Source organism: Lathyrus oleraceus, chromosome 4 (genome assembly GCF_024323335.1).
Source record: "Lathyrus oleraceus cultivar Zhongwan6 chromosome 4, CAAS_Psat_ZW6_1.0, whole genome shotgun sequence".
Lineage (NCBI taxonomy): Eukaryota > Viridiplantae > Streptophyta > Magnoliopsida > Fabales > Fabaceae > Lathyrus > Lathyrus oleraceus.
The window spans coordinates 39,051,021-39,064,591 of NC_066582.1; the positions used below are offsets into that span (position 1 = coordinate 39,051,021).

The 13,571-nt window shown below is 32.5% G+C and overlaps 2 long non-coding RNA genes across 2 annotated transcripts; one reads left to right on the forward strand and one right to left on the reverse strand.

The window, feature by feature from the left end:
* The first annotated feature begins 6,541 nt into the window (after window positions 1-6,541).
* LOC127138704 (uncharacterized) lies at window positions 6,542-7,039 on the forward strand. The gene is made up of 3 exons (XR_007808836.1): window positions 6,542-6,623; window positions 6,731-6,828; window positions 6,908-7,039. It is a non-coding gene; the product is annotated as an uncharacterized LOC127138704 (long non-coding RNA).
* Window positions 7,040-8,033: 994 nt separating this feature from the next.
* On the reverse strand, window positions 8,034-12,727 carry LOC127138705 (uncharacterized). The gene is made up of 3 exons (XR_007808837.1): window positions 10,359-12,727; window positions 9,293-9,356; window positions 8,034-8,282 (listed from the first exon to the last, which is right to left on the reverse strand). It is a non-coding gene; the product is annotated as an uncharacterized LOC127138705 (long non-coding RNA).
* Window positions 12,728-13,571: the final 844 nt, after the last annotated feature.

Genomic DNA, 13,571 nt, shown 5'->3' on the forward strand with positions numbered 1-13,571 from the left:
AAATCAAGCTTGAGGAAATATTCAAACGGGTTGTATGGCCTCAATGGCGATTAAGTCCAAAAATGAAAGAAGTGGTAAGAAAAAAAAGTCCTTAAATTGCTTGAAGCATGTATGATTTATACTATTTCTAATAGTTCTTGGGTAAGTCTAGTACATGTAGTTCCAAAAAAGGAGACACCACTGTTATTCATAACAAAAAAAATGAAATAATCCCAACCCGTACTGTTACGGGATGGAGAATGTGTATTGATTATCTCAAGTTAAATCTAGCCACATGTAAGGATCATTTTCCATTACCATTCATGGACCAAATGCTTGAAAGACTAGCCAAACAAACCTACTATTGTTTTTTGGATGGATACTCGGGATACAACCAAATTGTCGTAGATTCCACTGATTAAGAGAAAATGTTCACATGCCCATTTGGGGTTTTTGCGTATTGAAGGATGCCTTTCGGACTCTGTAATATGCCATCAACGTTCCAAAGGTACATGCTTTCTATTTTTTCCGACATGATTAAAAACTCAATAGGGGTATTTATGGATGATTTTTCTGTTTTTGGTATGTTGTTTGATTGTTGTCTTGATCGATTTAATAATGTCCTAAAGAGATGCATCGAGACAAACTTGGTGTTAAATTAGGAAAAATTCCATTTTATGGTAACTAAGGCATTGTCTTTGGCCATAAAATCTCTGCTAAAGGAATCGAGGTAGATCAAGAAAAATTAAATTGATAGAACCCCCCCCCCCCCCTTCATCAAATGTTAATGGAGTAAGGAGTTTTCTAGGTCATGTAGGTTTTTTTAGGAGATGTATTAAAGACTTTTCAAAAATTTCAAAACCCCTATGTTACTTGTTGATCAAAGAAAATGAATTCAACTTTGATAAAGATTTCCTACACTTTTTTTGGTCATAAAAAATAAATTGATAACCGCTTCGGTCATTGTGTCACCCAATTGGGAGCTTTCTTTTGAAATTATGTGTGATGCCAATGATTATGTTGTTGGCGCAGTACTTGGCCAATGACACCCAAAATGTTTTCATGTAATTTATTATGCCAACATAATGTTAAATGAAAATCAAGTTAACTACACCACCACTGAAAAAGAGTTGCTATCAGTAGTATTTGCTTTGGAAAAATCTCGCCAGTATTTAATTGGTTCAAAGGTTATTATTTGTACAGATCATGCAACTTTGAAGTATTTATTCAATAAAAATGACTCCAAACCAAGATTTATACGATGGATGCTCATGTTGCAAGAATTTAATATGGAAATTAAAGATAAGAAAGGAGTAGAAAATATTATGGCAGGTCCCCTCTCCAGGTTAGAAAATGTTGAAGTGACCAAAAATAAGCAAAGTATTACAGAGACATTCTCAAATGAGAAGCTAATGGCAATCGGTGAAAGACCTTGGTTTGTGAACATGGAAAAGTATAAGGCGGCAAATGCAGTATTAAAAGAATACACATGGCAACAAAGGAAACGCTTATATAAAGAAGCAAACTTTTATTTGTGGGATGATTCATATTTGTTTAAGAGAAGTCTTGATGGTTTACTTCACAGGTGTGTTGCATGTAAAGAAGCGGACAACATTATGTGGCATTTCCATAGCTCAAGATATGGAGAACACCATATTGGCGAGAGAACTGCAGCTAAAATATTGTATAGTGGGTTTTGGTGACCTATTTTATTTAACAATTGTAAGTTATATGTGTCTACATTACCTGAATGCAACAGAACTGATAACATCTCAAAATGAGACGAGATACCTTTAAATATTATGCTTAAGGTAGAACCACTTGATTGTCGGGGAACTGATTTCATGGGGCCATTCCCCCAATGAAACATGTATCTTTATATTCTTGTATGTGTTGATTATGTTACCAAATGGGTGAAAGCAATTTCTTGCAGTGCTAATGACGCTCGAACTGTTACTGATTTTTTGAAAAAGAATATTTTTGCCAGGTTCGATGTACCCAGAGTATTAACTAGTGATAAAGGGACACATTTTTGCAATAGGTATTTAGAAAGACTGCTAGAAACATATAATGTTAAACATAAAGTGTCAACACCATATCATCCTTAGACATGTGGTCAAGTCGAAGTATCAAACAGACAACTAAAGTGAAATCTAGAGAAAACAGTGGCAGCATCACGTAAATATTGGTCAAAAAAATTGGATGACGCCCTGTAGGCGTACAAAACAGCGTTCAAAACATGTTTAGGCTTCTCTCTGTATCAACGTGTGTATGGTAAAGCATGTCATCTCCCTGTAGAATTGGAGCATAAAGCGTATTGGACGGTAAAATTCCTAAATTTTGTTGAAAAGTTAGCGGGGGGGAAGAGATTATTGAAATTGGATGAATTGGAGGAGGTGCGACTATCCACGTATGAAAATGTATTAATTTACAAGGAAAGAACCAAAAGATATCATTACAAAAAGCTCATAAGGAGAAACTTTCAAGTCGGCCAACAAGTCTTACTGTTCAATTAAAGATTGCGATTGTTTCCAGAAAAATTAAAGTCTAAGTGGTCAAGACTGTTTGTTGTCACAGAAGTTTGCCATAGCAGTGCCATTGAAATTCAAGATCCTGTTGATATGAGGAGATTTAAAGTGAATGGACAACAGATAAAGAATTATTATGGAAGGGAGGTTCCAAATGAAAAAGCCTCCCTTATATTGTCGAACCCCTGAATCCAGCATGTCAAGTTAGTGACACAAAATGAGCGCTTAATGGGAGGCAACCCATCTTTTATAACTAATCTTTTGCTTTTGCAGAATTTTTGTTATGTTAGCATTGAAGTCCAATAAGAAGAATTATCCACTCGAGCATGCCCTTCCATCATAATCTCTGTTTGTCTTTAATGAACAAGTTTATAACTGTTGTTTCTTTCAGATTTACAAAGTTTGAAACTTTAGCAATAAACAAATGAACCAAAAGGAAACTTGATCATCAGGAAAGGAACTTAAAACTTGAAGGAAAAGGATGATAAAAGAATCAAAGGACGTGTACTCAACCTTCAGATACCTCAACTAGTAAGGTTTGAGCCAAATATATTCCATTGTTCACTATTCTCTCTTATTGAGTGTATTCATGCAATATTGTTTTACCAGGTTTGAACTATTTTCGATTAAAATTTGTATGGTTTAATTAACACACACTGAGACAGTTGTTTGTTTTTAACTTTGAGCTTTTTTAACCACACTGTAGTAATAGATATTTCCATTGCTAACCACTTCGAGCTTAGCCTTTCTTTCGGTGACATAGCCTAAATTCTTAGCCGTATGACTTGAAAGATCTTATATCTTTCCACCCTCTCTTTGGAGTTAGGTAGAATTGTAGTTCTTAAGTGATATGAAAAATATTAAGTTTGGAGTTGGTCTTGGAAGTGAGAAAAGTTTTAAGTTTGGGGTTGGGGTACTAGAGAAAAATGAAGAATGGTCAAACATTTAAAATTTAGAGAAAATAAGAAGTGAAAAAAGAAACTTCTTCAAGAAAAAGATTAAAAGAATGCAAGGTGCATAATAAGGACCACCATAATAAAATCTCTAGTACACATCAAGAAGGAACAAAGGGGTATGATAACAAAAGGATGACTAGGCATCTAACTCCAAAGGTTTAAACCTACTTTCCCAAAAATATCCTACCCGAACATAAGCCAAGATACAACCGAAAAAGACCTCAAATTTGTGTGTTTTATGAATTATATTAGAACACGATCAAGCTAAGTATAAACTATTTTGCATGTTGATTGAGAAACTATTGTATCCATCGAGTGAGTCAAGGTGAGATGAGAGATAGGTTGAGTACTTGCAAAGTTTGAGGATGTTTTCCGAATTTTCCTGATAGAAGTTGGAAGTTTGAACGATGGTCAGGTAAAGAAAAAAGTTATATGATGGTATTCAATTGTTATTATGTAACTTGTTTTCAGTTTGGAATTTTCATTGCAGGCAAGTTACTTAAGGACAACAAACAATTCAAGTTTGGGGTTGTGATGACACTTTGTCATTGCATGATTTCGGTCAAAGAAACTGATCAAAACAAGTTAAAGAGGAGCAAAAATGAAGAATAAAGGCCAAAGAAAGAGGAAAAAATAGCTAAGTGTGGAGAAATAGAGACTTAGTGAAAATCGGGTGAAAAGGGGAGCAAAACCGTGCAGCCATTGGAATAATCATGCGCAATATCGCGTGTGCGATGCAGCTCATCACGCGTGTGATGACCCCCTTTTCTGAGCTTTTCTGACATATTTTGGCTCATTCTTAAGGCTTTTTACGGGAAACTTTGGTACTTTTTTGAGGGTTGCGATTTTCTCTAGCAAAAGTGACAATTTACAACACTATAAGACATATTTGGAGAACATTGGGAGCCATTGGAAGTCATTGGAGGGCCAATTCTTTAAGGGAATTCTTATGCAACCCTCTTATGGTTATTTTGGTATTATAATTTGAATTATGAGTAGCTAATTCTCCCTAGGTTAGGTTGTTTTTGATGAACCTATTTTGATATTGTTAGGACATATGTTTGATTTGACATTGCATGAATAATTTGATCTATAATTATATTCAATTGCACCTTGTTCTTAATGTTTTTTATGTGAGATACTCTTTTAATCTGATTTTGGGCACATAGAGAATACTAATCATTAGTCTATATGTTATACCTAGGGGAAATTGTTGTGCTTATGTTGGTGGACTAGTGATAGAAAACTCCGAGTAATGGTTTAGGAATTAATGTTATGTTCCATTGCCTAATCTTGCTTACGTTGGTGGACTAGGGATAGGAAGCTCCAAGTATATATTAGTGAGTTATACCGCAAAGGATTGGGTATAGCGGTTTTTTTAATTCGTCGTGGAATTATAGTGACAATATCATTCATGTAATATATCGAACATCAATAATAGAGAAATAGGGGATTCTATACACAACCTGAATGCTTTCGTCTTATTGTCAACACAACTTATTTTCTTTTCGCAATTAAAACCCAAAATCCCCCAATTTAATATTTTTTATACATTGCATAATTTTGTCTTGTTAAATAGCAGTCCATGTGGATTCAATCTTATTTTATTATTACGATATTATCGGTTCACTTGCCGAGAAGTCATCAAATACTCAGGAACCCCCTTATACAAGGAAATCAGTTGACTTCCAACTAAACAATAAGACCAAAAATTTAACAGTTTGAGTCTTCTCTTCCAAATGGTGGATTAAAGTGGTTAGTCTCCTTTCCACGCAATAGATCGAAGTGTTTAGTCATTTTTCTACTAGAATCTTTGAGCGGTTAGTGTTCAAGCTTCTAAACAAACTTTACAAGCTTTTATCACAGACTTAGCTCATAAACCTTAAACCTTTGTGTTACCACGGGTTAACCAACAACCTGTGAGATTTTATTATCTGACTAATCTCAGAACAATGAAGCTTTTAATACCGAGTTGAGGTTGAACTTAATATTGATTTTACCACGGGTTAACAAAGAACCTAAAAGAGACTTTATCACTGGCTCATCTTGAACCTATGAGGGATTTTAATACAGGTTGATCTTGAACCTAAATAGGGGCTTGATCACACAATCCCTAAACCAATGTGTCGCGGCTGGAAAATTACAAAGTCGTCATCATCTTTTATTCGCTCCTAACGAACAGGGAAATAATGATAAAACCTAAAGGTTAAGGGTGAGACCTGGGATTTGGGAGTCAATTAAGCAAGAGGAAGGTGTTAGACACCCCTCACTTTCATTATACCCAATGTGAGCCTTCTCTAATTCTAGGGTTAAGGGTGTTTATTTGCTAAAGTTGATTATTCTTTGCTTAATTACTTATTTATTTATTTACAAGAAAATTTTATTTATTTATTTACAAGAAAATTGTTTTATTATTTAAGAAAAAATTGATTTAATTACAAAAAAGATTAAAAAAAGTTGTTTATAATTGTACTCGGCAGACTGTTACAATTTTGTGTCTACGCACCCTTAAACAATATGATGGATCAGAGTACTGTAGTTCGACTAAAAAATGTTTGTTGGTTTGTTATTTTTAGATTTTTATAAAAAAATTCTGAACGCATCGGGGGCGAAGAAATATTTGATTTGAAAAATGTCGCAATGCGTAAGGAGAGAGAATATTAGATTTAAATGAGTTTGATAGTTGATTTTAGATGGATTATGGTTTATTGTAAAATGATATAATTAATTTGACTTAGAAATTAGTGCGAATGATATATATATATATATATATATATATATATATATATATATATATATATATATATATATATATATATATATATATATATATATATATATATATATATATATATATATATATATATATAGTAATTAATTAATATTTTTATTTATTATTTTTAATTACATTCTTAATATATAAAATATCTTAAATAATTTTTACACTTTATCTTTTATTGTCAAAGAAGAAAATCATGACACAACTCTGTCTTAGGTCATATAGATTCTAATTATGAATCTCATTGGACTCCACATCCAAATTGTACTATATAAACAACCAAGGTTTTCAAAGTATCTGTTCATGATATACCACAATATCATTTTGATTTTATTTCTTTCTTTGAAATTTTGAGTGCTGCTAAGGAAGAAACTTTACTTGGTTAGTATAAATTTTACTATTTAATTTATATTTCGTGTCTTAGTTTATTTATTATTTTATATTTTCTGCACCGTTATCTTATTGAATGTATATTTGATTTTATTTAGATATCATTGGACATGTTGTTGAAAGGGATGTTGTGAAAGAGACAGATAAAAATGGAAAAAAAGAATAAGGTTATGGATGTAACTGTTGAGGATTTAGAGTAAGTTATACACTTTAATTTTTTTAGTTTCTTATATTATTTTATGTACTATTAACATGAATTTATATTAAAAATTTAGGAGGATTAGGATTCATTGCATTTTGTGGGATGATTTTGCAGAGGCTATGCATCAATTTATGGAGAGCTATCAATCATCCGAGCCAGTTGTCGTGTTACTTCAACTTTGCAAGTTAAAAAAATATTTTGGTTAGTAATAATTTTTTATGATCTTATATTATAGTTAGTATTAAATTTGTGTAATTAAATTTAATAGAATTGTTTTAGTATTAACTAATGATACTATTTTTACAATCATATTTAACACTTCTAATGGAACTAAATTGATGTTGACTGATGTGCCAAATATTGTTGAGTATAGATCCAAATAAGTTAATGAATAAGTTGCATATATTATAATTTTGGAAGAAAAAATATGTTTAAACTTATTAACTTATATGATTCACTAAATTTATAGGATGAATGAAACTGAAGTTGAATTCACTTAAGTTATTAGTCAAATGAGTGGTTCAACAATAGTTCCTCTATCAGATGATTTGATGTAAACAGCGAGGATGACCATTGATGATTTGATTAAATCGTCAGAGATAGACCTTAGAGTGATAGATGATTTGATGTAAACAGCGAGGATGACCATTGATGATTTGATTAAATCGTCAGAGATAGACCTTAGAGTATAATAATGTTAAACAAATCAGTTAACTTTGATAATAGGTAACATGTTATGTGTTTGAATAAGAAATATGTTGCTTCTATATTGGCAAAAACATGTGAACTTGAGACACATCTCAGATGGTATTATCAGGGCATGCACCAAGTGTGCAACAAAGGTTACCACTATAAATGGAGTCATTTTCTATAAAACGGTTACCACTATATATGGAGTCATTTTCTATGAAACATGCAAAACATCAAGACCAGTTATTCCTAGACAATTCATTTGGTTCTTACATCAAAAATTCACTATATAGTTTATTATCTATGTATTTCTTCTAATATGAAATAATTTTTGCTAATATGAATCAGGTTATTGCATTTACTGCAATCATCATTTCAATGTATATTCACTTATATTACAAAATTACATATTAAAATACGATTGATTTGGATGCTTTTTCACATGATTTGGTCTATCCGCCCGAGCTTGATGCATTTGTTGACAAATTAATGTTATTTAATTGAACATGTTGTAAATAAACCATATATTGAGAGCACCAAATTTTTGGCATGGCTGGATGCTAACAAATAATATGTCTGAAGCACAAAATACATACAACGAGTTCCCAATAAATTATGTATGGAAAGAAAGCGAGCATCGATGGGCTCCACGTCAAAGAGGTTCCCAATAAAGTATGTATGGAAAGAAAGCGAGCATCGATGGGCTCCACGTCAAAGAGGTTTTTAAATTGGAAGACTCCATTTTATGGCACCTGGGTCTGGTCAAATGTAAAATACAATACTTCAGATAAAAGACTTCCTTTCAAATTTCAGCGTCAACAATTTCCATTGATTGTTTTATTCGTTATGACTATCAACAAGAGTCAAGGCTGGCCACTCAAACATGTTGGAGTGTATCTGACCCAAACAATTTTCTCTCATGGACAACTATATGTTGCACTATCTAGAATTACTTCAAGAATAGGCTTACAGATATTAATATCTGACGATAATTGAAAATGTGATTTACAAAGAAGTATTCCAAAATGTAATTCAAATGTAATTGAAAATGTGATTTACAAAAAAAGTATTCCAAAATGTGCAGAGTTAGTTAGTAGATTATTTATATAAAACTATATAATTTCTTTTATAATATTTAAAACTTTTTTATTTTCATTCAACTATTTATTTCATCCTAATATGAATGTTATATATGACATTTTAAAATACCCATGCGAGACGCTGCGTCTAGTTATTAACATACAAGTTACGAGTCATTTGACATCAGCTATGCCCTAATAACAAAATTACAATACTAAACATGTGTGTATGTAGAGTATACACTGCCTTAACTTGCAATTTTCACCAATCAGTCTTTGTTTTTCTTTGTGAGCTATGTAACCATCCACTAATACCCAAGACTTCTTAAACTTTGAGTATATCCAACACTCAAAAAATTTCAAATTCAACTTTATATAAACCAAAGATTTTTCAGGAAAAAAAATTAGATGTCTAACTAAAAAAATGCTTATGAATAGTAAACCACCTAGGTAAAGAACATCTCTCTCAACCTCTTTCAAGCTCCAAACCTAACCTACTATAAATTGTTGTGGGTTGCCTTTACCAACCTACTTTATTAAATTAGCCAACCCACCGAGTCCCTTTTTCTGCATGTTAGGAAAACTCAACCACTTCGCCAACAATTCTACAATAGACATAAACATGACCAAAAGGAGTGATAGTGCAACTGAAAAGACCCATTGTTGTAAGGAATTGGAGAATATGGTACCTTTTGAGCTGTACCATGGACATATGAAGGGGGCAATGAAGGTACTCATGCTCCCATCTGTACCCTGCAAAACAAAAAGAGGCGTGAGAAGGAAAAACTTAGAGTTTTCGGACCCATTCGATAGGCAGAAGGCATATATACAAAATACCAATAGATCACTTGATGAGAATACTACTTAACAGTACATTAAATTAGTTTTCAGAACCACTCGATAAGCTAAGGAATATAATACATATTTCCAATATAAACTGTAATTCAATTTTTATACAATGTAAGAGAGTGTGTTCACACATGGACACAAACTGGACACTAATTAAGTTGCTGACAAAAATACAATAAAATGCATAACTAGAACATTTTCAATTTTGAACGTCATAAGGACGTGATAGCTTAAATTCCTTGCAGAAACACATTTTCAACCAAACCTTAGATAAATAGCAAGATATACGTATACCACTCTATATTGTTTCCTAGTTCTGAATTCTAGAGCATTACATTATCAGTTACAGTATGTTGCTAAGGTTAAGTAAGTTAACTTTTCAATCTCTGGGGATTTTCAGTATCTTTGTAGTCCATGGTCAAGACCTGGGTGTGTGCCTGAGATTTGTGCTACTCATATCTTTACTAACTCTTATTTTGGTGTCCAGTTGTTCTTTGCTAGTTTAGTAACATTGAGAAGCCTAAAGCTTTTTGATTTTGTAAGGATTCTATTTTTTCTAATGCATATAAATATAAATATTAATTTGAAAAACAATGAGTTCAAAAGCAATACATGCCTAAGGAGCCTGAGCAAAAACCCTTTTGCCAATTTATTACAACAACTAAAAATGTTTTATTTCAATTTACTTGCCATCCACATCTGTTTGTCTGCATAATGCTTGTAACTATTTGCTTAGCTACACCTACTTTTCTGTCATCACAACGGGTGCCAAAATAAAGAAATAGTATAGGTAAGCCACCAAACAACAATCATAAATATTTGACATGAAATACCATATCAACATCAAAGGAGTTTCTAATCTAGAATGAGAGTATTGAATTATTTAATTTCCAGAAGCATAAGTACCTGAAAACATTGTCATGGCAATTTCTTCTCCTTCGTAGCACCATCATACTCTTGGCATGTTACCAAACAAACTAAAGTTACAATTAGAAGAATCGTAGTAATTGACTAGTCAGATAATGACCACGGCGTGGATTCCGCAACGAAACTTTAACATTCGGACGCCAACATTTGGTCAAGAATTGAAACGATCCCCGGCAGGTTCCCTATCATAGGGAACCCACTGAATTCCATTTGGTGCCAAACAATATTTTACTTAGTAGAGCTTTCTATTGCCATGACATGAAAATTTTGGCTCTAGAATATAAGTTCGGTGATGTACGACTAACATCAATGGGAAAAATACCTCTCAGACTAAGAGGTTCGAAAATGTCTAATTCCTTATTAATTAGACATTCTCGAAGCTCTTAGACTAAGAGGTATTTTTTTGTTGATGTTGGCGCTACACCACCGAACTTACATACTAGAGAGAATTTAAAAAGAGTCATAAGAACCTTACTAACTCACCGGCTATCGGAATAGTAGAGCCAGAACTTTCATGTCCGAGCGCTAAGGAACTCTACTAAGTAAAATATTGTTTGACACCTAATCGAATTCAATGGGTCACCCATCATGAAGAACTTACATGAAGATCGTGACGACAGCAACGAAAATGTAGGTGTCTGAATGTTAAAGTTCCACTGCAGACTCTACGCCGCAGCCACAAAGATATATGAGCCTCTAATGTAAGAGGGATCTAAAATAGAATATGATAGGAACAGTTTAAGAACAAAATAGTTGTAACAACTTGCAATCTTAAATTGGGAAATGCGAATAAATGTCTATCAACGGGATCTGCTACCCAACACCGTTATATAAGCCTGCATAACCTTTAAAAATTTAAAATTTCCCTTCAGCGGTAGGAAAAAAGACCCAAGCATGCAAACACTCAAAATAACAACAGAGTGGCCCCTGAAGTTTATTTTTAAAGGTAAAACATGAATAAAACTCTAAAAGAACAAAAAAAAATATGATCATCGCAATCAAACTCGGGTGAGTCGATTACTCGGGGAAGAAAGAGGCCTAATTAATCTTTTTCACCCGATTTAATTGTAAAAATATTTTGAATCTGATTAAATCAAAACGTAAAATAACAAAAAGTAGCATAAGTGTGCAAATTGTAACGTGAGGTCGCGAATTCTAACGCGAGTTCACAAATTGAGATAACACGAGGTCGCGAATTAATTTAACACGCATATTCCATCGCAGAGTAACACAGGTAGCGAATTCTAACACAGTTCACAAATTGAGATAACAGGAGGTAGCGAATTAATTTAATGCACGTGAATTGAATTAGGTCGCATATTCTAACGCAAGGTCGCATATCCTAACCCGAGGTCACAATATCCTAACATGAGGTCGCAAATTGAGTTAATGCACACCAATTGAATTAAGGCGCGAATTGAGTTATCGCAAAATTGAATTAACTAGTGGCATAACATAACACAACGCGGCATATCGACGCACGAAAGTGCACAATCAAACAGACAGCACACAAGCAACGTCGAACGCGCGTTATACATTTGGATCCGATTTAAACAAGGCAACAACCAAAAATCAAAGCATATCAACAACAAAGCTTTGGATCTAAATGCCATATACAAATGCAGAAACGAAACCAAAACCGTGCGACCAGATTCATACACATATGAAATTTACAACTAAACCAAAATTGATTCCTAATTCAAAACAAACCAACACAATTAGATATCATAACCACATATGCAAAAATGATAATCAAAAAACTTTTGAAACTTATTGAAGCATAATCACATACCTAAAGCACCGAATCAACTGTTGATACTTAATTGAACTGACGTAAAAGACAAGAGAAATATAGTCGACAAACTCAACCGCTACCTGTGGCGCAGTTCTGAGCGCATGGCGGTGATATTGTTGCTGAGCGAAAGAGACGCGGTGGTTTGAAGATTGGTGCGACCGAAAGTTGAAGTGAAAGGCGGCCGGTTTGTGAAGGTGGTTAAATTGAGAGGTTTGAGGAGCGGATGCGGTGACCGTTTGAGAGAGGAGGAGGTCGATTAGGTCAGTGATGTTGTGAGATTGTTGATGCTTCGCCGGCGGAATGAGATAGTGGAAGAGTGGAGGTCGATGGAGTTGGTGGTGCGGAAAGAGAGATGGAAAGGAGTGCGTCGGTTTTCTGAAGTGAGGCGGATCTGACTGGTGGTGGTTTGGTGGTGGTCGTTGGAGGTGGAGAAGAGGTGGAGGATGTTTGAGAGGCGGCGGTGTGAGGTGGTGAGAAGGTTACCTGAGCAGGAGAGGGGTGCGAGGTTGAAGACAGCCTCCCTCTTTTTTCAAAAAAAATTTAGCAATGTTATTCTTCTATCCTAAATATAAAATAATTATTTATATCAAACACTGTTTATACTTTTTATATAATGAACAAATGTTTTTTTTTTTTTTTATAAATAAAAAATAATATTTTAAAAAACTATTTTAATTTTTAATTTTATTATAACATAAATGTATAACTTATAATTAATCAATTTTATTATTATATTAATCACAATAATATAGGTTATTAATTATATATTTTTTATATAATTTATTAATCAAATTTATTATTTTATTAACTAATAAATATCATAATATTAATTAAATTTTAATATTAAAATATAAAATATAATAATCAATTTTTACACTCTATTATATTTTATCGTCTATATTTTAATGTCAAAACTTGATTAATATTATGAAATTTATTGGTTAATAAAATAGTAAATTTGATTAATAAATTATAAGTAAAATACGTGATTAATAATTTATATTTTTGTGGTTAATGTAATAATAAAATTGATTAATTACAAATTTTATATTTATGTGATAAAAGTAATTTTAAAAATAAAAATATTTTTTTATAAATATTCTTTTTTATTTATTAAAAAAATAAAAAATATTATTCACAATATAAATGAATAGTATTAGGTGTAAATATTTGATATATAGATTGGTGTAAGAATAATTTTTTTTCTTATTTGTGTGAGAGTAGCCCGCCGCCTCCTATCTTGCTTTTTCTTTTCTTTTTCTTCCCCGTTATTCAAATTTAAGGCCACTTTGTTTTAGGTTTAAAAAAATGGATTTTTTCTGTGTATTTTTTAAAATGGATTTTACAAAAATATTTTTTAAAATATTAAAAGTTTTTCTAAATTTGTTTTTTATAAA